Below are 22,365 nucleotides of genomic sequence, written 5' to 3'. Positions count from 1 at the left end.
ACCAGGGATTGGAGTTACAAGCATGGATAGCCCGATGTTGATGCTGGGGACCAAACTCAAGTCCTCTACAAGAGTAGTAGGCATTCTTTTTTTTTAATTTTTTTTTGTTTTGTTTTGTTTTGTTTTTCGAGGCAGAGTTTCTCTGTATAACCCTGGCTGTCCTGGAACTCACTTTTGTAGACCAGGCTGGCCTCGAACTCAGAAATCCGCCTCTGCCTCCCAAGTGCTGTGATTAAAGGTGCCGCCACCGCCCAGTTGTAGGCATTCTTAACTGCCAGCTCAACATAAGAGCTTTAGAGCAATTTTTTTTTCAGTAGTGGCTATTCCATCATTCCTATTGTATTGCTGACTTAGCAAGAGGACTTCTTATTACTCATCTGACCCTGCAGAAGCCACTGGGGATAATAATACCCAAACACGATCAGGAATAAGGACTCTTTACAGAATGAATCAAGAATGTCCCTTGACCCATTTGCATCCTCAACCTACTAATTTTCTTTTTTCCCCTTAACACTGCTCAGTGACCTGTTCTCCTCTGAGTCTGCCCATCTCCCTGCATACCTCCCCACCCAGGTTGTCACCCCTTAAAGATTCCTTTTCTTTCTGAAAGAGTATATGGACAGGGCACACAGGCTTGGCAAGGCAAATTCCTGTGTGCTTTTGTTAGGAGGTCTAAGTATTGAACCTTAAGTATTAAACTGGACCAACCTAAGTTGATTTAGTGCACTGCTGTGGCAGTCAAGCAAATCTCGAAGCTGTCTATGAGGGCCTATGGAAATCAGAATGTTGAAGCCAGTAGCATTATCTCCCTTGGAGTGGCCAGGCTCCTGTCTAGATCTAGATTGAAGTGCTGGGATCAAGTTGTCCAATGTGATGATCCTAATAAGGTATATAGAAACCAATGTGTGATGAGTGTGCCAGTGCTGTGCCTGGCAGTCGGAGTCTGGATTATCTATAAGCTCATCTGATGAGGCAGGACTTTGGGGAGGTGTGCTTACTCCATTCCCCAATCATTCTCCTAGGCATACTGTAGAAGGCCCTGCTGAGTTCCAGCAATCCCATCCAGAGGCCAGACATCTCTGAAGAAAGGCCACATGATTTACAATTTCTCTTTAGGATTTGGATCCATTTCCTAGGGAAGTAGGGGAGAAAAAAGCCAGTTTGAGGAAAGGATGAGGGTGGGCTGGCTTAGAACAGACATGCCCATCTACTTCAGCTCCAAAGCTGAGTGTCCCAGGGCTCATATTTTCAAGGGAGGAAATAGGTAAATCTCCAGACATGCTCAGATTCGGGCACTAATTGGAAACAGAATTTTATGGCCTTGCAGATGCAAGACAAGCAAGAGTTTCATGCCAGACATGGTTGTACATACTTCTAATCCCAATACTCCTGGGGACAATCAAGCAGATCTCTTGAGTTTTCAGCCAGCCATATGTTCTAGTAAGGTGTTCCCATCTGTGTTTCTGCTTGGATGGGAGGTCTCCTGGGACTCAGAAGCCAGCTGTGAGTGGGAAAGGTATCCCATTGGAAAGGCATCCTGAGACACTGAGGGTGGGGTGGGGTGGAGCAGAAGCCACATAGCTCTGAGAGGAAGCCTCAACAGAGGCATTGCAGCTCCCAGGGGAGGGTATCCCTATCTGAGCTCAGGATCCACACCCCACTTCTTTGCTTCTTCTTTTCATTGCTTCTAGGCTTCTTCCGATGAGAGAGTCACACCAGACAGCAAATCTCATAAAAGAGATCTATTGGAGGGTCCAGAGTGTGGAGGAATGAATTCAGAGATGGCTACCCTCTGCTCCCGGGAGCAGGCAGCAGGGAATTGGACAAAGGGCGGGGCTTATATAGGATTTGTTTGTTTGTTTGTTTGTTTAGGGGGCAGAGCTTTTCAGGGCAGAGATTTCCAGATTGAGGATTGGTGGAATTTCAAATCCTGAGCTTGGGGAGCTCAGGGAATGCTGGCATTTTTTCACCCCCTTTTCCCTGCATCAGGTTCATGGGCTAGGAAGGGAAGTCTTTCCAGCCACTTACAGGCAGCAGTTGCTGAGATGCCCTCTCTCTGGGGCTGCTTTGGGAGGCTGGAGAGGAGGTGCTGCTACTGTAGACAGCTCCTGCGGTAATTCTTTAGTGAAGACTGTAGGCTGAGGCAGGAAAGGAGATGTGCCACCATGGACAGCTCCCGTGACAAAGGCAGGCCGAGGAGGTGTCATTGCGCCACCATTGGGGGCATCTTACAGCCGAACGTAAGCTAGGGCGGGAAGGAGATGTTGGCCACTGCTTTGACGACTTTTGTGGTGCACTGCTTAGGGACTACACTACCTAAGTCCTATTCGTGAAGATCTGAGCATATTATAAATGATTCTGCCTTAGGGTTTGGACCTCAAGTTTTTGTTTCTGACTCCTGAGCAGGGTTTTGAGTCTCCTTTCTTCCCATTGCTTCCCCCACATAGTTATTCAGAGTCATAGACATGTAGCCCGTTATCCCCTCAACCCTAGACCATTGCTATAGAACAGATGTTCAGAGGTGGAAGGTTGGAGAGAGGAGGAGGCTCCATCTGGGGCCATGACTGAAGAATGTGGGAACGAAAACTTCCATTCAGCACGGAAAGATGCTCTGAGCCACAGCTTTGGCCCAGAGGCTTACAGTATTTCTCTGTAGTGTTGACCACAAGAAACCACAATGGGTATTCCAGCATAGCTCAGAAGCTGTCACCAGTGAACCCCAGACTCCTTTGCTGCACGTGGGTCCCAACCACACCATCTATCTCTCTTCACCAATGTCAGATTCTAAGACATCCTAAAAGTGACAGGTTACAAAAGAAACTGAAGCCCTGCTTACCATGTGAGGCCCCTGTAGGTTTACTAACATCCACTGCTCTTCAGAAATGAAGTAAAAGAGGCCTTGCCTCTGGTTGTTCAAACAGCAGACTCCTCCAAGTACATGCACCCAACCTCATATTCTCTCTCTCTCTTTTTTAATGTAGCATCGAAGAGTAAATGCAAGTTAGAAGGAAAGAAAGATCTCCCTCTTCCCCTTACCAAACAATTAGATATGAGGGTATCTAGCTATAGCAGACAGAATCTTATCTTAAGCATCTTATGTGGACAGTAATACACGGCAAGGTGAAAGGAATGTTCATTCACATGACAGATGGGCTGGCATAGGTAAATGGGGAATTAACTGAGGAAGGATGGCTGGAGCAATAAGAGATTGTTAAACTGACCTTTGATAATATAAGCCCATATATCAAAGCTAATGAAAGTCATGTTTTTCTGCCAGGAAAGGAAAACATAAAGGAAGAAACCCAGGTGGCTTTTAGGATTAGAACTAGAGATATCAGCAGACAGGGTTCTTCAGTAAATGTATATACACAGAAATAATTATAGAGATGTATGTGCATATACACATTGTATGCTTTGTTTGGATATTCCCTAGCTCTCAAAGGTCTTGAACCAGTGCCATCCCAGTAAGAAAAAAGGTTTTAAGGTAATACAAATCAAAGAAAGCTGATCCACTGTTGTAGAATACTGAAGACTAGAGAGACGTGTGACTAATGCAGCAGGTACTGGATCCTGTTTGTGATAACGAACAGAGGTTTTACGTTAGTTGGGAGAGCTGGGGTCGAACCTAAGGTTGTAATGGCAGTTAACTTCCTGATTTTGGTGGTTGTTCTTAGGAAAGAGAATGGTCTTGCATGTAGAAAACACATACCAAAGTGGTCAGAGGTTGCACATTAAGATGTTATTCTCAGCCGGGCGTGGTGGCGCACACCTTTAATCCCAGCACTTGGGAGGCAGAGGCAGGCGGATTTCTGAGTTCGAGGCCAGCCTGGTCTACAGAGTGAGTTCCAGGACAGCCAGGGCTACACAGAGAAACCCTGTCTCGAAAAATCCACAAAAAAAAAAAAAAAAGATGTTATTCTCAAATCATGCCAGAAAAATTTTTACATTGGATTCTAATCACTTTTGTAATTTTTTTGTTGAAAAATAATTTTAGAAAATTCAGTCTGAACAGAAGGCAGTAGGAAGAAGATCACAATTTCAAGGCTATTCTGGGTTACATCATGAGACCATGTCTAAAAGAGGGGAATGCTGAAAGGGAGTCGGGGTGAGACTGTAGCTTATTGGTAGTTCTTGCCTTACTGACCCTAGTTTCAATCTCTAGTGTAAAACACTACATTGACAGACTCAAATAGTATGATGGTTTGGGAATGTTTAATTTAAAAATATCAGCCTATATACCAAAAAATTGCCACTGTATTAAAAGATGACCTTGATGATCATTAGTGGATTACTCATTCATTTATAAACATATCATGCTAAGTTCTGAAAATAAAATAAAATAATAGGTGAAACAAACATCTCAGCCACCAAGACTTATTGTTTATTTGATTTTCAAGACAGGGTCACATGTAATTCAAGATGGCATTTAACCGACTATAAATCTGGAGATAACCTTAAACTTCTAATCTTCTTGCCTCCACATCCCCCCAATGTTGTTATTACAGATGCAGTACTAACCACACCCAATATTTATTCAGTATTGGGCTGCTGGCAATTGGACTGACAGCTCCTTGCAAACTGGTGTAGGCTTTTATTCTTTAAAACATACTTTTAATAAGGGTTCTTAAGTGCTTTAACTTCCTTTCCAGGCCACCACCCACCAGAGGTGCCATAGACCCTCTGGGACCCTTTGTCTGCGTGGAACAGGTCTCTAGTCTCGGGTGGACAAAGCGTAGGATGAATTGACAGACAGATGCACACAGGAGAGGTCGTGTGGAATCTGAATGTATTTTTTTTTTTTGGTTTTTTTTTTTTTTGTTTTTTCGAGACAGGGTTTCTCTGTGTAGCCCTGGCTGTCCTGGCACTCACTTTGTAGACCAGGCTGGCCTCGAACTCAGAAATTCGCCTGCCTCTGCCTCCCGAGTACTGGGACTAAAGGCGTGCGCCACCACGCCCGGCTCCTGAATGTATTTTTACAACTTGAGCATCAGACTTTTTATACAGAAGACAATAAGGAAGTTGGGTGACATACCCGCAAGGTACAAAATGAGGTAACTGGAATCTTACATAAAACAGAGGAATGCAAACACAAAATGTCTAACAGGAACCACCTGGGATAAAATTCATTAATAATAACTGAGATCAACAAGAGCTCCACCTAAGATTCACTAATCTTAAAAGCCAGGGTCAAGGGCTTCGTGCCCTTGCCATAGTTTCTATTTTAGTCTATTATATAGTCTACCTTCCCCTTAGGCCATTGTAAATACGTGTGTATGGGTGTAACTTTGCTATAGTTCTAAGTATCTATTCTGGTTTCTCCTTTGGTCTGAAACTTTCTTCTTTCTTAGTAATGGTAAATTCCTGTGTAAGGGAGTGACTTAGCTTTTACATTCTTACTGAATTTCAAGCCCATGGTCTTACTCAAGGACATTCTAGGACTGTTGGGACACTGGTGGAAGGCTTTAGCTATGTCAAAATTCAATCTTAAAAGGCACTTATAATAGGATAATACTAAAAAGAAAACACGTAGATCTATACACTAGACTAACGCAAAAATAAAAAATTAATGTATGGGTTAGAAAAAACGCCAGACTCTAGAAAGAGAGCTTCCTTGAAACTCTTTGCCTCATGAGTGACTTTTAAGCCTCTCGGCTTAAGCTGACTCGACCAGAGTGCGTGGCACAGAGGTAGTAGGAAGGAAAGTTTATTTGGACATGGAGGTAGTGGTTCTATTTAGAGATTGTTCTTTGGAGCAAATCCAATTTGCATTGTTGGGATATCAGCAGTTCAGTTCAAACAAAGCAGCAGCAGCAGCAGCAGCATCCCAATCCACTCGCAAACCCCAGTTCATGAATCAGCAACGGCAGGTCAATCCAGAAGAAGCCAAGAGGCTCAGCTGTGTGCTGTTTAGAAGTAGTTCTTTGGGCTAGTCCAGTCTCCAGTGTCAGGATACAGCATTGCCCTTGATGTAAGGAACCAACAACAATTGAGCAATTTTATCCCCTGATTCAATTTGCATCTCCTTTTCCATATTTGCCATGGTTTTTATCTCTTCCTTGCTATCCCCATCTCCTACACCTGGATACACAATAAATCCTGAGAAGTTCATCCACTTCTTCCTGAGATGATTCCCACTGTCCCTGAAGGTAAAGGACCATATACACCATACATTTGTAACAGTCAGCTTTCTTAGCTAATGTAAAAGGAGTATCTGTGGCCAGGTATAAAGCTGCACTTCTTCCTCCGTAGCATGCATAAGATCAGAAATACCTAATTTTGATTTCCTCGCCTGCTTGGTACCTCATGACTGACCAAAGGAAACCGGCTCGTGTTGGTTGCTGCAGGGCCTTGTACTGACAGGTCCCTGGGATTGTTTCCCAAAGGGAAAAAGGTTACCTTGTGTGTCTTTCTTTCTTTCTTTTTTGTTTTGTTTTGTTTTGTTTGTTTGTTTGTTTTGTTTTTTTGAGACAGGATTTCTCTGTGTAGCCCTGGCTGTCCTGGAACTCACTTTGTAGACCAGGCTGGCCTCGAACTCAGAAATCTGCCTGCCTCTGCCTCCCGAGTTGTGTGTCTTTCTTGGATCAGCAATCCTTTGACCAATGTTTGCCCCTTCCACGGTGCCTACAATACCCTGGACGCCTTTGCGGTTCACAGCAACCAGAACCAGCTTGTTCTCTTCTGTGATTACCATATTGTACCTGTTATTTTGACCTCTGAATCTTTTCGTCTTACAAAATGACAAAGTTCACCACAATTAAAACATTGGGCATTTAGATTCCTGATATTTCTAGCTGTGACTTGCCCTGTGATATTGGCATTATGCTCCTGAGACCCAAGACCAGGTGTCTCCCTTATCCAGTCTACTGGGGCTCCACAAGCTTTCAATAGTCTGAATGCTCTCTTGCATTTGGTGTTTGCATTTTCAAATGCCAATATCTATCAATGACTGGCTGGTTTCAGGGTCTGTTATGGCTCTATCCACAGCTGAACCCAACCTCTGTAAGAATTCTCTGAAGGCTTTTTCAGAAACCTGTATTGTCTTAGTAAATGAGATGGATTCCTGCTCCCACCCCAGGCTCCTTAGTCATAGCCCAAGCTCTTAAAGCTGCAACAGAAGTGCTTGGAAAACAAAAAGGGCCAGTGGGAGGAGAACAACACGCCTCAGGCACTTCTACCTCTATCTGAAAACTCTCTTAAGTACAAAGCCAACTCTTCAATCGTCTCCATCAGAGAGAATTGTTGGGTTTCCCATTAAACTTTTTCAAAATAGTGTACACGAAAACTATGAAGCAAAACAAACAAACAAACAAACAAACAAACAACCCTGGGAGCAGGGCAGGAGACCACCCAGTGGCAGTAGCTGCTATTTTGCTAATCTCCTTAAGCAACATTGCGAACCCCTCACAATCTGCCGTTTCCTCTACGTTAGAAGCAGAGTTACCCATTATGCCTAAACCACGCTGGGCACAACCTGTAGGCTTTTATTTTTTCAGAACCTACTTTTACTATGGGTTCTTAAATGCTTTAACCTCCCTTCTAGCCCATCACCCACCAGAGGTAGTGGAAAAGAAAGGTTATTAGTAAACAGGTGAAGTGGGCCTGTTTAGAAATAGTCTTTGGATTTGCTCCAAAGACTGTGTTGTCAGGATACTGGGACCCACCCTAGTCCTAGTCACACACAGGCTTCTTCAGTTTTATGGTAAGTTCAAATGCTACTAATGATATCAGTAGGCTTGACTGCAAGACTGAGTGTTAAGTGCAACTGGTAGTATGAATCAAACCTTGAGAAATAAAAAGGATCAGTTCCCTGGAGATTCAGGCAAGCTCTTCAGAGAAGGTGAGTTTCACCAGAAACACTCCGTGTCCTCCCTCTACCCTTTTCTATTTAATAAAAAAAAGTCAGTATCTTAAGTAATTGCAATACTAATATTGCAACAATAATATCTAAGCAAGGCAAATTTCTAAGCAACACAGGCTTCTGGTCTGCCAGAAGCCTGGGCCTGGGTAGCATTATTTAAACACAGCCTTGTTTGGCCCCTTCTGTTCACCTACCTAACCTTGGGTAACAATGAGCAAGTTTGGAAGTGAAAGAAGGGTGAGAATAATAGCATGTCACACTCTTCCTGGGAGACATGCACAGACCAGAGTAAAGAAATAAAATGTCTGATTTGAACCAATGAGTTTGTTGGAGTTGCAGGACGAGTATGAGGACAGGGTCACCAAAAGCTCATCCCAGCATGGGTGATAATTCATGAAAGGCGGACCCTTAGAGCTCTCTGCACAAGTGACATGCAGTTCAAAGGCTGGAGGAGAGAAAAGCCTTGTGCATCTGGTAAGTCTCGGGAACATCCTGAGACTTACCGAATTGTTTGTTTCCTGAGTCTTAAGGAGCCTCCCTGCAGGGCGAAAGGTTTAAGTTCAGAGGAAACTGCTGTACAACAAATTGGTAAGATAATTTTTTTGGTAAAGGGTGCTGAGGAATTCCTTCATGAGCTCTACAACATGGAAATTAGAAAGGAACTTTTTTTTCCCCATGCAGCTATTGGCTGTTGATCAGGAAGTAGAAGTGACTGGGAATTTCCTGTAGTAGTTTACAGTGACTACACTGTAGTGGCCAAGTATGTCAAGGGGCAATATTAAGAGGCTTCCTGATGTCTGGACTGTAACGTCACTCTGCCAGCATGAGATGCAGCCTCCACCCACTCTGGACCACAGCATCTGTGGGCTGAACCTGAGGAAATACTCCAAGATTTCACTTCGAGGATGCAGCTTCCTTCTTAATCACAGTCGATTCTTCAGTCTCAGCTGATGAGTTTTAGTTATCCCAGTAAGGCAACAGTTTCACTTTAGCAGTTCTTAAGTCAAAATACTATAAAATTGCCCTTATAGAGGGTTGGGTGGACTCTCAAACTTCCCTCTGGGATTTACCAGACAGACACCCACCATTTGCATTGCTCTCAACTCTATCTTCCATGCTCCCACAGAACAGCCCATTAACCTCTGAACACTATGGCTTTGCCAGCTCAAAGTTCTGAAATCTTTTCATAAATCTCCCCAAAATACATGGTTAGTGTGTGCATGTATATTTATGTATACGTGTGTGTGTGTTCACAAATAACAATCACTTTCTTATGTGCTCTCTCTCTCTCTCTCTCTCTCTCTCCCTCAACATCTCTCTCTCTCTCTCCCTCAACAGGGTTTCTCTGTGTAGCATTGCCTGTCCTGGAACTCACTTTGTAGACTAGGCTAGCCTGGAATTTACAGAAAGAGATCCACCTGCTCTGCCTCCCTAGTGTGGGGATTAAAGGTGTGCACCACCACTGCCTGGCCTTGTTTTCTCTCTTACTGAAGCTTCTCTCCAGGGGAAGCCTCCCCTTCCCTCTAAGGCCCCATCATACCCCAAGCTGCATAGTTGTTCTGGTTTTGTCTAATGTTCCCATCTGCCTTGAGGCTCTTTTACTGTAATAAATGCCATTTCTGAAGGGAGTTATGTATCTGCCTCTGTTAGGAACTGATGGCTGCTGTTATCTTCTTGATATATTTAGCAATGGTCACTCATATTTGGCTCAAGAGAAAATTTTCTAATCTTTGAGATAAGACCTGGGTCTTGTAGAGACAGTTCCGTATTAATCAATTTACCACGTATCTTAGTTACTTTTCTGTTCTGATAAAGTACCACCACAAAAGCAATTTAAGGGAGGAGAGGTTTACTTTGGTTCACAGTTCCACAGAGCAGTACATCACAGCAGAGACGTCACAGTGGCGGCAGCCTGAGGGGGATGGTCATGTGACTCTAGTCAGGAAGCAGAGAAACACGCCTTTCAGACACAACTTTCCCATTCTTTGTTCTTGGGAAGGATGTGACCTATCCAAAGTTACTTGAAGCTCTGGCAAAGCTCAAAATTTAATTGGAATTATTTCTAGATGTAGTACCAGAACAGACAGAGTCCTAGAACCAAAGAGACTTGGCAAAGCCAGAAAGGAGGCAGCAGTCTCTAGTTCAAAATTTAAGGGGATCCCAAAGTGCTCAGCAGTCAAGGAAAGTAATAATTCATTCATTACATTTGTGGAGTGTTTGTTCAGCTGTTTTATTGGGTTCTTATATCTACCACCCTTCCAACCCTTATCCCACCCTAATTCCTTTTAACCCCTGAAACTCTAAGTATGAAAGAAAAAAGTTAGAGAGGGGGGGGGAAAGGAGGTGTAGACCTCTGTAGGCCACTTCTTGCTGATTAAGGTGTTGGGTTCCTTGGGACAAGTCCAATTTTTGTCATCAGGATATCCAATTTCTTCTCATCTTTTTGTTCATGACCACTTAACAGATCACAACGACATAAACCACCAGCAGCAGAAGGAGCAGCAGCTGCCACAGACCCTCTTTACCCTCAGGACATCTTTACCCTCTCCAGAGTCCCCAGCGTTAAACTATCTGCAGCTGGCAAAAATCACACCCCTGCTAGTACATGAGGTATATCATAATCACCTGCTGTGAACGAGCCCCTAATCCCACCCCTGGGATTAAAACAAAGATATATTCACAAAACATAGCAGGGTTGGTTGGTTTTTTTTTTTAAAGAAGCCAAAACTCTCACAACAATTTATTTTTAATTTTTAAAAATTTTACCCAAATCCTGACTAGTGTAGCAAGCAAGCACAATTCTCACAGAAACCCACACCCAAACTCTGATGTGTGTTTCCTCTAATGCTTAAAATATGTATCATTTTCTCCTTTAATGAACACCAACTCTGCTTCATACTGGTTCATCCTGAAATTCTTCTCTTCACTGAAGGCAAGAATTTCCTCAGGGCAGCTCCTGTGATGCTGGGGCCCACTCCTGTGCCAACAGCCCTCCCCCAGCTAGGGCTGGGCCCTGTGTGGAGACCAGAAAAAACTCCAGTGCTAGGTTGCAGCTTTGGGAGCCCAACTTGTGAAGGCATGGGATCTCACATGGTACCACACGAAGAAAGGAGTATCTGTGAACATTTTCCCCCAGAGTGTTTAGTGAGATACCTCATTGTCTCCACATAAACATTGGGAGGGGTAGAGCAAGCAACTGCACCACCCGGGTCTTTTAGCTTTCCCTCCTCCATTTGTTTCTTGGAACATGACTATCCCATTGGCTAGATCCTCCTCTTAGAATCTCAACTCCTTCCTACAAGGGTCTTAAGTCTTCCATCAGACCAAGGCCTTCCCTACCCCCAGCTGTCATACTGGCACAGCCACCACCTTCGGGGCCAGCTCTTTGTCAGATCATTCTACCACATCATTTTGACAGTGATCCTAGCTGAGGGCTCATGTAAGCTCTGACAGCTTTAATGATACATTTGTCGTCCGCCCACATGCTGACAGCCATGAACACCTTAGTTTAAGGATTTGACCTTTGTTCATACGTTTACCGACATCCTGGGACCTCTTTCTCAGAGAGGAGCTTCAGTAAAAAGATGAGCCTGTGGGGGCCAGAAAGCCATGTGACCAGCGGAGCCAGTCCAGAGCAAGAGTGAGGTCATTGAGTCCAAAACCCAAAACTCCTGTCCTGAGACCAGCAGGGGCAGAAGTGTTTTCCTCCTTACTCTGGGCCTGCGTGTCCCAGCTTGCTTAGGCCTTGGGACCCCCACCTCTGCCACCCTGAGGTAGTCACGTACCTGGTGGCCAGGTTCCAGGTTAAACTTTCTCTCTCCCTATATAGACATGTCCAGCAAGCCCTTGGAATTCCTCTTCACACAAATGCAGCATTCCCAGCACCTCAGCCCACTCCAATGATGTACACTCACCCCAAAACTCCTACCCACTTCCCAAGGTTTACATAGCCCTTATCCCCCCCCCCCAAATAAAAGAGAGTTGTTTCACCAATAACTATCTCGAGAAGGCTGTTTCTCCCTGGCATTCACTGCCGACTAACGATCTGACGAACCCACCTGGCCCAGATAAGCTTCATTCCTTTGAGTCTGGCCAGTGGGTAATGGTGTCCGGACACTGCATAGGCAGAGGGAGATCCAGGCTGGCAGAGCCTAGGAGGTTTCTGAAGGCAAACCGAGTCCTTTACCTTGGAGTTTCCTCAACATTGGCTAATTACTATTCCTACAGCCAAGCCAAACCAATTTTGTAAATGTCCTGGGTAATTCTGTTACACAGCTAGGGTAGAGGACTACTACATTGATCCCTAGAGCAGGCAGATGGGCCCCTGTGGGAGGGGTAAAGTCCTGCGAGAGGTTGGGCGCCTTACTCTTTATCCCAGAGTGCTGCTCAAGTTGTAGCAGTTTCTTGCTATCCGGAGCCACAGAACAGGAAGCTATGTCCTACTAGAACAAACGTGCTTTGCAACCTGTGTAAAGTAATCAGGAGATGAAGAAAACAACCCCCACCCCATCCCATCCCACCGTACCTCTACCCTACCGCCAATAAAGGCTATGTAGAAAACAGACTGTAATCTAGAGGTAAGAAAAATAAAGCCTGGGCTAGGCGGGCGACAGGGTTTATAAGAAGGGATGGTTGTGGTGGCTCAGAAAGAACAGTGTGTGTGAAGAGCAGAAGGAAAATAGCGAGCGTTAACACTAATCAAACATGATGAGCTTACTAAGGAAATACTAGGCTGCATCAGAGTTAGAAGACAGTGACTATGTCTGAGCTGGGACAACAGAGCCGAAACCGAATGACTGACTGATGCCTGCTTTTCTAAACCTGCTGTGTGTGCCTTCTTTTTCTGGAAAAGAGCATAGACAGCAAGTTCTGTTTGCTAAATATAAAACTGCCTTAACTAGAAACCTGCATATTTCAGCTTCTGCAAAACTTGCTTAGCTCAAGGAAAAAAAAATCTCCCTTGCATGGGATAAAAAGATTGCCTTAGGATGGCCAATGGCCACGTGAATGAGATTATGGCAATGTCTAATTCTACATAAACTATGAAACAGTTCTGATCGGGCTGGGCCTATTTAAACAATAGGAAGAGGCTACAGCTGTGTGCTAATTCAAGAGCTGGGTTGTGTCTGAGCCGGGAGAGTTCCTTACTGAGAAAGGGTGAGTGAGTATCCTCCTTTAACAAACGGAGGCCCCAGCAAGATTTCCTCCATGCCAGCCTTTGAGCAGCTGCTCAACCCAGTCTTGGAAAACGAAATGAGAGAGCTCCCCAAATGTATTTTTGGAACTTCCTGTGAATGGCTCTCTGACTCCCTGAATGGCTGCTCTCCACCTTACACTCTTTCAGAGATAAAGAAAACTCACCAGGGAGCCTGCAGGATAAGGTAAGCTGCTACAGGCAGAGAGAACTAAGCCAGAGGCACTGGCTTGGCAACCTCAAAGTGCACAGGCACTGATGCAACTCCTCTAACTTTATTTTTTTTTCCCAAGTACTTCACCAGCTGGGCCCAAGTAGTCAAATATACGAGTCTAAGGGGCCATTCTCACTCAAACCACCACAACACCGTAGTTGAGTCTGGTGAACCAATGAATTGCACAGGAATCTGGGTGAAGGGTTACTTAAATTATTATTACAAAAATTACTCAAAGACAGTTGCATCACCAAAGGCCACCCTAGCATGGGTGACAATTCACAAAAGCTGAAACCCTATAGCACCGTGCACAGCCTACAGGCAGCACAGTACGTTGCAGTGTTCTTTCCCAGTGGTTCAGTTAATCTGAACCTCCTCCAGGCAGCTGGTCTTCTCTGAGAGTGACTTTTAGCAGCCTTTACTGTTTACTGGGGTGGGGGTGGGGATAATGAAACTAATCTGATCTGTTTCAGGGACTTCCTGAAGCTACTTTGAATTCTTGACTTCCTGTTTTAAAGAACTTCCTTGTAGCATTTCACCTCCCCTTAAAACATCCTGCTGGTTCACCTCCCAGAAAACATCCTGTCTTAAGAATTTTTCATTCCTTCAGATATGAAAGGTTTTAATTTCAGAAGAAACTGCTACAGTCAGGCACCTCTCAAACCCAGTGCCCCTTCCCGCTTGAGGGACCTTATAAATCCTGCCCAGAACAAGATGGTTCTGGTCCATATGGATGCTGATCCCACATTTACCACAATAGAATTCTATCTGATCTGTGGCACCATGCAGGGGGTCCTATGGTTTGCAGAAGACTAGAGCTGTAGACTATGCTAGGCCCACAGCGCATGCTCTTTCTACTGGATAGTTGTTCCCTTTTTGAAAACCCTTTGCTGCATGCACACTGTCTTTGTTTCTGCTGTACCAAGCCTGAATACTCTTACTGTTTCTGTAACAATCTGCTATCATCATTTTCTGAGTTCCTTTACATGTCTGTTTTGTATGTTTTCTATGTTTAATGTTCTCCTGTTACAGGTACTTAGGAGTTTAAAAAGAGGGCAAAGGGGGCATTTAAAGGAAACATACTCGAGCGCCCTCTCGTTGTCTGTGGGGTTTTGTTTATGTTCTTTCTCAACATCAAGCAGCCTCCCAGGTGTCTGCTCTCAGCAAAGCATCGCTGCCTTCTCGAGAACAAGACAGCGTCCAGAAAAACATCACAGGCTACAACGGAGTCACAAAGGAACCAGAAATTGCCACTTCAGATACCTCTGTCAGCTTGACCCTGCTTGATCCTGAGTGCAAACTGCCATGCACCTATGATCTGATTGATTTACAGATATCATATCTGTAAATTACAGATATACAGAACATTTAAAAATCAAATGTTCTATTTCTTACAGTTTTCTCAAAGAACGATGCTGTCTGTCTCTCGAGTCTCCATCAGATCTGGCATATAAGACATATGTGGATGTCTCCACAGAATAAAAGCAGGGCAGATGTTTTAGGGCCACATAACGGTCACTGGACTCCACAATGAGTTTGTTATCCAATATAAAGCGCTGGGTTCAGTTTTATTTTTAAAATGCTTTTGGGCGTGGATAACATTGGTAAATTTCCATATGCTCTTTAAGATTGCTGAAAGGTTGGCCGTGGAGATTAGGTTTGACCTGTCCACTTTAGACCCAAACAGTGTTGGCTCAAGTTTCTTCACAGGTGATATTCATTTATAGATTGTCCTATATATGTAATTTGGATTCAGTTTTTTTTTTAATGACAAGGATGTTATATAGTATCACTAAGATAATAAACTGACATCTTATATCTTTACTTGTTCCTGCATAAAATGATCATGGCTGGGCTTGTTAAATCTTAGTACTCCTTCACAGAAGGATAAGATGGACAGGGTCATTGAACCTCCATCTGAGAGTCCAGTCACACTGCTCAGCCAGGTATATGAGTTGGGACCTAACTGCACACAAGCTCAAGGTATTTAGGGACAAACTAGGGTGTATAGTTTAGGAAAGACTGACAAAGGGGGGATTTCCATCTATGCAGCTATAGGGGAGCTGGCATACATACGAGATGAAGAGTCTAATAGAAATAGATAGTTCTTAAGCCACTCTCTGAGAACCCATGGTAAGTTTATTTGTTAACTCCATCTCATTGTATAAAAACTAGCTTTTCAGAAAAGGACTTAATATATCAAAATTAAGGTGGCTGGATGTTTCCAGAACTGAGACAGAAAATAAGAGATACTTCACATTACTTTTATTGAAGAAAAGAAATATATGACATGTCATCTAAACATACAAGATGGCTATTCTTGGTTGTCAACTTGACTACATCTGGAATGAACTAAAAACCCAAGTGGCTAGGTACACCAGTGAGGGACTTTTCTTAATTAAATTTTAAATTAAATTGGGAAGATCCACCCTACATCTGAGCCACATCTCCTAGTAGTAGCTTATATAAAGGACATTTTTATTCTTTGTCTGGCTGCCCTGCCTCTCACTGTCAAGTTCATTCCCAAGCTGGCATTAGAGCCTCCGTCTTTAGGATCCCTGAATATACCAAAGACCAGCTGAGACATCCAGCCAGCCCTTGTGGGCTGAACAACTTACTGGATTTTTGGGCTTTGTGTCTGGAGACAGTCATTACTGGGATAGTTGGTGAAGGGACTCTAGCCACCCCGAGCATGTCAAACACGGCTCTGGCAGGCCTTCCCCTTCTCTCCCATTCCCTCTGCCTTGCTAAAAGCTGATAGATTGCATCCCTAAAGCTAGACCCCATGACCTATTCCCTTATTTGGATTCTTCCTCCTCCTGAGGCTGGCTACCAAGATCCAGCTATCAAAGTATTGAAGTCCAGCAATCAAAAGCCCCCTTTGGCTCACCTAATTAACATACCCAATCAAAATTAAGCACCTCATCCTAACACGGGGTTTCCCCCTTGTACCTTTATAAACCACCATTTTCCTATGGGCCACACCTGTCTCTTCTCTATCCAGAGACAGTCCTTTGTCCTCCAGGACAAATATCCCTCCTCCCTCTCCCTCATTCCCTTCCCTTTCTCCTTAGACCTCTATCTCCAGTGTTTGCCCTTTGTTCCTCTTGGGCAAAGAAATCTCCTTTGTGCTGGAAACTTAGTCTTGGGGTACTTTTCCTTTTATTTGGACCATAACCTGTAAGCCACTCTAACATATATTCATTCTATCAGTTGTTTTTTTAGAGAATCCTAATACAATTTCTAAAGATGTTTAGCTCTAAGTTCTTTTTCATGATAGTTCACAGGTATAAAAATTGTTCCTCAATCAAAATAAATCTTTAAAGCTCTTGTTGAGAATTGAAAAATAAAGAGAGGGTAAAAGTTTACTTAAAAGTTACAACAAATAAAAAGTTGAAATGTTGCAAAGGATATAGTTATAAGGTTATATCTTTAATAAAAATAATTTAAATGTTTTAGATAAAAGTGAATCATATATACAATATATTATACTACAATATGATATATTACATATATTACACTATATAATGCATATGATAATATACAATATATATGACTATATATACAATCTATAAGTTTCATTCTAGAAGTAAAAATATAATGAAGTGGAAACTTATGGGTTTTTGGAAAGTCAGTTATGTCGGATGGTGGTTTGCTGGAGCAAACACATGAAGGAGTGTTTTCCTGAAGTGGACACAGGTGAAAGGATGTTTTGCTAAAGCAAGCACATGAAAGGACAGGTGATGAAGGATTCTTCACGAATGACACACATGTATTGGTTCATCTTACACTGTGTTGTTGAGCTCCATCTGTTGTGACCCCATAGAGAGAAATGCACCAAAAAACTTCAGGTGGTGCTCTGGCAGCTTCTTGCCGCCTCCACGGACTTGGGCTGATTGGCAGAGTGATGTCAGCTGATACCGATTCACATGGAGTTTTGATAAGACAGACTCACTTGCTGAGGCAAGACTCGTGGTGAGGCAAGACCCATGGAGGACACGTGATGTTTGGAGGGAGTATAAATAGGACTCAACGAACTGTGAGAGAGGCTTGATTACATAGCTATCTTTGCAAAACTTCTTTTTATTTTTTTCTTTTTCTTTTTTCTTTTTGCAAAACTTCTTGGTCTCATGTCTCCCCTGATCTTTGTTTGGTTCATTGAGAGAAGCACAGCCAAGAACTTATCCTGATGTTCTTGGTGATCCTGGTTGCTCCTGCTGACTTGTGCCAATTTGGCTGAGGCCTGACTGTCGCTGCTGGGTCATGCCACTACAGCTGATTCATGTTTGCTATACTGACACTACTGAACTGGACTGCTGGTCTATTCATGAAGTGTTTGCAAGTGGATCGAGCTGCCACTGCTGAATCCTGTAAACTGAGCTGCTGCTTTCCTGACAATGCGGATGAGATTTGCTCCAAAGAACAATTTCCAAACAAGTCCACTTCCCCATATGTTATTAATCTTTCCTTCCCACTGCCTCTGATGGGTGGTGGGCTAGAAGGAAGGTTAAAGCATTTAAGAACCCATATTAAAAGTAGGCTTTGAAAAAAACTAAGACGACAATATAATAATGGGCGAAGCAATGCAAAATTAAAGCCAAGTTACAGAAGGTCTGAAAAAGTAATATAAAGTTTATGAGGAGCGGGACTTAGTGATATATTTACTGATAAGAGTTTATTAATGTTCCCGAGGCTATAACAACCTAGTCATGATAGCAAAGATTTAAAGTGTTTGTCTAATCACTTATATCTTTGCTCGTTTTGTTAAGCCTTGCTATCTGGGAAAACTGGGTCCCAGCAATAGAGATAGTAATGATTCATTGCACACAGTTTCATCCTATGCGTGTCCACTTAAGAAATCAGTGAGGTCTGCTCTCCTGAATTATGAAGAAAATGAACTAGCTTGAGAAGAAAATAATGTCAGATGCTAACATTCCAGGAAATCTCACTTTAGAAAGGAGGATTCCTTTTTTTTTTTTTTCGAGACAGGGTTTCTCTGTGTAGACCAGGCTGTCCTCGAACTCAGAAATCCGCCTGCCTCTGCCTCCCAAGTGCTGGGATTAAAGGCGTGCGCCACCACCGCCCGGCAAAGAAAATGCTTAAGAAATAAAAGAAAATGCTCATTTGGGGAGAAATAAATGCTAAGAAGGAATAAAGTCACCTTTCAGTTTGAGAATATAATAAAAATTAAAATAACTTCCAACGTTGTTTCTGAAATGGTTTTTATGATGGAAACTAACAACATAAAATTTATATAATTAAAGAAAAACACATACTTAATGTATGATCTAGTAAACTGTTTCATACAGGCACACTATAAAAGAATTGTTAAAATGAGGTTCCAAGTTACTCTGTAGCTTATACTTATGGTTTAAAGTTTATTTAGGTACTAAACAGAGGTTCAATTCAAAATTTGTTACTTACTAAGGCTCAAAATCTTTTTTTTTCTTTTTCTTTTCTTTTTTTTTATTACATCTTTTCCTCAATTACATTTCCAATGCTATCCCAAAAGTCCCCCATACCCTCCCTCCTACTTCCCTACCCACCCATTTCCATTTTTTTTTTGGCCCTGGCGTTCCCCTGTACTGGGGCATATAAAGTTTGCATGTCCAATGGGCCTCTCTTTCCAGTGATGGTCGACTAGGCCATCTTTTGATACATATGCAGCTAGAGTCAAGAGCTCCGGGAAGGCTCAAAATCTTGACAAGGATAAATTACCCCAATTTAAAAAACAGTAATCTCCTGGGAGCATCTAGCTTATTATTAACTCTTAAAACAAAGATAATTAAAGTATGGATTAATGATCAATCACCTCACAAGTGATTAAATGCTTTTAATATACCTAGAACCATGTTTGTAGTCATTCTAAATATAAATGCAATTTATTTACAGAGAAAAGATAGGAGGCAGAGCCAATTTGAATCTCCCATTAAACAGTCTTCAGTAACTGTCAAGGTAAATGCCAAGGTGAAGCCCAAAGCTGGCATGGCAGAGCAAGTCTGAGAGTAAACTTGAAGCTTGCCAATATGAAATAATATTTAAAATAGAATATTTTAGCAATAAAATTATAAAAATAAAACCTGGTTTGGAGAATTGGATACTTGAATAAAGTGGGTTAAATTCACAACATGTGTGCTGTGTAAGAGTAATTGACTGGTACACTTTCACTGCAGGATGTCCCCAAGTTCAAGAGTAGCCTTTCCTTTGCATGGGGCAGACTCCATCAGAGTTAAGTTGCGTTCTAGCCTCAATGAGAGACACGGAAGCACAGGGAAACAAGACTTGCCAGAGTCTACCGCTCCTGTCCTCCTATCTGTAGGGAAGATTCTGGACCAGAGAAACTGCCTCCCATCTGTAGGGAAGATGAATTACTCCTCATGCCTCACATGATGGGGGGATGGATTCTCTTGCATAGTGGAGGATCTTGGCATCTCTACCCATATCCTAAAGATCTCAAGCAATGAAGCATCAAACAGCAGTTTGTTTTTTGAACTGTCACACGATGACACTGTAAACAGAGGAATGTGGTATCTACCGCCCAGCTTGTATGGGACCTGTGTGTAGTTCAATTGCTGTACTCTCCAATATGCATTCAGCTCCCCTCCCCTTAGCAAAGGTTATCCCCGGGCTGAGAGCCCAATACCTGATTTTTTATAAGGAGTCCCCAGGGCAGTTCCAAATAAGTATAACATAGATGCTCTGCATAGGACCAGCCAGCACAACAGGATGACCTCTGGACACTCATTTAAGCCCTAAGTCATGGGTGTCATGTGGACCCATCATGCCTGGGTAAAGACTGCAACCCCAACTGAGGAAGGAAAGACTGGGACTGCAAAAGCCCACTCAGACCAGCTTCTCCAGGTCACCATCGAGAGATGAGGGCAGACTCATCAACCCCGCTCCCACCTCACCCAGAAGCTAGTTGGCTAACACATGGCAGACTTTGGAGAACTATACAGCCCTGCTCTTGTTGCAAACCTGGAAGCTGATGGGTCTCTGCACGGTAGGATCTTGAGGAGTTCAACAGGGAACAGTAGGAGATGGTGATCACCGTGCCTTCTTCTTCCCTTTGGACTCGCAGTATTGTTGACTTTAGTGTTTTCTATAGACCTAGTCACCATAGCTCCAAGGTGTGAAGCCCGGCTCAAAGAATTACATTAGCCTTGCTGTATCTGTGGATGACAAGACATTCTGTGGAGGCCCGGCAATGGTGGCACACACCTTTAATCCCAGCACTCGGGAGGCAGAGGCAGGTGAGTTTCTGGGTTTGAGGCCAGCCTGGTCTACAGAGTGAGTTCCAGGACAGCCAGGGCTACACAGAGAAACCCTGTGTCGAAAAGCAAAAAAAAAAAAAAAAAAGACATTCTGTGGAAATTATTTACTTTCATTAATGATTTATGCCTGGCTACACATCCAAATAACAGCCTGTCATTGAAGATGAATGTTCTCTAAAAATGATATGGGACAGTGTGTGTGTGTGTGTGTGTGTGTGTGTGTGCCACATCTGCCTTTTCTTCTGAGTTTGATTTTCCCACTAACGTGATGACTTTTTTTTTTGTTTTTAAAATATTCTTTTTTTTTTTAAGATTTATTTATTTATTATATGTAAGTACACTGTAGCTGTCTTCAGACACTCCAGAAGAGGGCGCCAGATCTCGTTACGGATGGTTGTGAGCCACCATGTGGTTGCTGGGATTTGAACTCTGGACCTTCGGAAGAGCAGTCGGGTGCTCTTACCCACTGAGCCATCTCACCAGCCCCACGTGATGACTTTTACAAGAACCTACAACACTTCTGCTGACAATACTATGTAGTGCCCCAAGGTACAAGCTTAAGGAAGATTGGCATGTGTCATCCCTTCATGCCCTGCATCACCACCACTTGGCAAATGTCTTACTTGGCTTGGATGTTGCACAGCGGGGCTTAGCAATTGGTGAATGTAGTGACACTTTTAAGAATTCTGAAATTTCACACAGGTCCCACCAGGAAAGAGCTGTTCTCCCAGGAGTGCTGACACAAGCTTACAGTCCCACAGGAGGGTCAAGCTCCAGCCAGAGACAGCAAGGCCAACTAACACCAGAGATAACCAGATGGTGAAAGGCAAGTGCAAACACCTTACCAACAGAAAGCAATGCTACTTGGCATCATCAGAACACAGTTCTCCCACCACAGAAAGCCCTGGATACCCCGAAACTGGAAAAGCAAGATTTGGATTTAAAAATCACATCTCATGATGCTGATAGAGGATTTCAAGGAGGACATAAATAACTCCTTTAAAGAGATATAGAAGAACACAGGTAAACAGGTAAAAACCCTTAGAGAGGAAACACAAAAATCCCTTAAATAATTACAGGAAAATACAACCAAACAGGTGAAGGAATTGAACAAAACCATCCAGGATCTAAAAATGGAAGTAGAAACAATAAAGAAATCACAAAGGGAGACAATTCTGGAGATAGAAAACCTAGGAAAGATATCAGGAATAATAGTTGCAAGCATCACCAACAGAATACAAGAAACAGAAGAGAGAATCTCAGGTGCAGAAGATTCCATAGAAAACATTGACACAACAGTCAAAGAAAATGCAAAATGCAAAAAGGTCCTAACCCAAAACATCCAGGAAATCCAGAACAAAATGAGAAGACCAAACCTAAGGATAATAGGTATAGAAGAGAGCGAAGATTCCCAACTTAAAGGGCCAGTAAATATCTTCAATGAAATTATAGAAGAAAACTTTCCTAACCTAAAGAAAGAGATGTCCATGAACATATAAGAAACCCACAGAACACCAAATAGATTGGACCAAAAAAGAAATTCCTCCCATCACATAATAATCAAAACACCGAGTGCACAAAACAAAGAAAGAATATTAAAAGCAGTAAGGAAAAAAGGTCTAGTAACATATAAAGGTAGGCCTATCAGAATTATACTAGTCTTCTTGGCAGAGACTATAAAAGCCGGAAGATCCTGGGCAGACATCATATAGACCCTAAGAGAATACAAATGCCAGCCCAGGCTACTATACCCAACAAAACTCTCAATTACCATAGATGGAGAAACCAAGATATTCCATGACAAAACCAAATTTATACAATATCT

Source organism: Mus caroli, chromosome 7, assembly GCF_900094665.2.
Source record: "Mus caroli chromosome 7, CAROLI_EIJ_v1.1, whole genome shotgun sequence".
Lineage (NCBI taxonomy): Eukaryota > Metazoa > Chordata > Mammalia > Rodentia > Muridae > Mus > Mus caroli.
This window is presented reverse-complemented; position numbering follows the sequence as displayed.